Source organism: Oryzias melastigma, unplaced genomic scaffold (assembly GCF_002922805.2).
Source record: "Oryzias melastigma strain HK-1 unplaced genomic scaffold, ASM292280v2 sc00221, whole genome shotgun sequence".
NCBI classification, from domain to species: Eukaryota; Metazoa; Chordata; class Actinopteri; order Beloniformes; family Adrianichthyidae; genus Oryzias; species Oryzias melastigma.
In genome coordinates, this window is record NW_023416883.1 from 624,892 (window position 1) to 627,498 (window position 2,607).

The 2,607-nt window shown below is 44.3% G+C and overlaps 1 protein-coding gene across 1 annotated transcript in view; it reads right to left on the minus strand.

Moving 5' to 3' along the window:
• bsk146 (brain specific kinase 146) overlaps window positions 1–1,850 on the minus strand; it is a 21,478-nt gene extending 19,628 nt beyond the window's left edge. The window contains exon 1 of the mRNA XM_024261523.2: window positions 1,650–1,850. The gene's annotated coding sequence lies outside the window, so the exon portion shown is untranslated. The remainder of the gene's footprint in view (window positions 1–1,649) is intronic.
• Between the last annotated feature and the right edge of the window lie 757 nt (window positions 1,851–2,607).

Below are 2,607 nucleotides of genomic sequence, written 5' to 3' on the forward strand. Positions count from 1 at the left end.
GCCGCCAAGTTGAAGTGTTGTGGGTGCTGCCAAGTTGAAGTGTTGTGAGTGTTAATGTGTTGTGTGCGTTGCCATCTTAATGTGTTGTGTTGTGAGCCTTCAGGGCCACCGTAAAAATTCTCAAACTCAGGGTTTTCGGTTTCAGAACAGCTGAAAATGTTTGATTCAATCAACTTGAAGTTGTCAGAACCAGAATCAGGTGCAAGCGCCGCGACCATTAAAAGCCCTGATCAATGGAGCAAAGACAGCACGATTCACCATGGCAACGGGAACAAATACCAGAGTTTTGTACTTCCAGCGACGGAAATTGATAAGTTCCTTCAAACATATGCCGACTATAGGAGCACATTTTCCGCAAGAAAAGCAACACAGCTGCAGCGGTAAAAAGGAGAAAAAAATATCTGCAGTTATTTGAATGATTCCAAATAATGAATAAATAATGTCAGGAAGGTTATTTTGTCACTTGTTGAATAAGGAATGGTTTTTGATCTGTTACTAATTTAACCAGTAATCTCCGTAATCGGGAACGGCCTGACATGATACCATGTTGGAGGTGGAGACATAAGAATGACTTCCAGACTATTGTCTCAGGCTGTGAGTTTGATGGTTTATGAGCTACGGTTCCTACAAGAACATTTCCTTTGTTCAACTGTTTACCTCAAAAGAATAGAAATACAGATGTCAGCCACACCAAATGTTTTTGATTTGACAGATTTAAGTTGCACGACAGAGTTAAATTCCCTTTTGTTGCTTACATTTTTACTTTTGTTGTGAACTAAATACTTGGAAGTTCTCGTTGTTTATTTTTCCATTTATCTCAGATTGTTTATTTGTTTATTGTTTGTTGATTTTTTGTTTCAGTCACAAACACCAAATGAAAATCAACATAAGAATTTAACAATACAAACATAAGAATAAAAAATATAAAAATACAAATATACAAGTTGTCAGTTTGATTTATTTTGTACTAGAGTTAAACTTGCTTTATAATCTTTAACTCTTTACTTTTGCCACAAAGATAGACAATGCTGAAGACACGCATTTTACTGTCTGTTGATATGCAATAAATGCTGTAGATCAGATTCACATACATGTCTATTTTACTCATCTCTAGTGAAAACTCATCAGAACAATGTTGACAAATGACAACCTTTTTACAGTGACACACATGGTTATTTTGCTGTAACTGGTTGTTTTCATTAAAGACAGTTTGTGGTCTGTGACTCATCATGGTGTGAATGAGGAAAATGTCTGCCCTGATCTGACATCAGGAAGCTCACATTGATCTGCTGTGTCTCAGGCTGCGCACACGTCCTCCACAGATCAGGCGCTCCGCCACCAGCCAGCTGTGAGGCGCGTGCTGTCGGAGCCAACATGTCAACAGGAAGGTTGTTGAGCTCCTGCAGAAATCTGAGGAGCATGGACCTCTTCTGCAGCATGTCTCCAAGAGAAGACAAGGCAGCGCACGCACGCGCGCACACCACGAGTGCACGCCAAACTGCAGATCCCTGACATGACTCCTTATGCAGCAACACACACATTTCCAACAGGGGAACAAGAACCCAGAGATCCATCTGTTCAGGGCTCGGCTGCTGTGGCATCGAGCGCGGGGGTCGGTGAGGGGGGGTATGCAGTTTAAAGCCTCTTACCCTTAACTTGTCTCCCATAAGGATGCTGTGGCTGCCGCCCTGTCAGTCCGCACTGCAGCTCGGCGCATACTCAGGCCGGGGGAGCAGCGACACCCGCCCGCCGTCCAGAGAGCTGCCTCCGCGGGATGTGGCGCGGAGCATCCTTCCCTCCCCCCGGCTCTGCGTCCTTTTGTCTGCAGCACACTGCTGAGCAGGAGGGGAGGAAAGGCCCTCCCCCTTTCCAAATGCTCTGACCAATCACCGCGCGCTCCCGTCGGGCTCCGCCGCTGGTCGCTGTCTCCGTACAGACTATGCTGCCTTCGCTGGCTGTGGGAAAACCAAGCTCTTCACAGATACTGATCAGACGTGACTGCATTTAGCTATCTGAGTCTTATCTGGAGCTTTTTGACCCAGCCAGGTATGTTCCAGGACGAGAAGTGTGCTGCAGCCATGTCCAAAGCTTCATAGAGTGGATTGTTTCTAGACTCAGGTTCAGACCTGTGGTGCTAGAGTCAAGACTGCCCCAAGATTCTGATCCAGATATTTCCTCTGAGTCAGCACTGTCAATGAAGACCACACTCATTCTCTACAAATGTCCAAATATTCTATTGTAGGGTTGTTTGAACGGTATCAGACTTTGGGTTTAACCTGCTTAACCTTACTTCCTGCTTTGCTAGAGTGCAGACGCACATTGCTTTGCTCCCCCTTCTGCTTTTAATTTTCGCTGATTATTTTCCTCTTTTCTTTTTTCAATCACACCAGCAATAACTTTTGAATACTTTTAAACCATCGGGTCGGATTTATTTTTCTTTTTTACTCTAAACAAAAGGATTTTTTCCTGCATTCCTCTAAAAACATTTTATCTCGAGTACTACGTGTACTTGGCCTTCACGCAGCTGAAGCCTGATATACGGAGCAGCAGCTAACACAAGGATAACTAGCAGCAAGATGCCTTCCCTTTCCACAAAGGATTACCAAG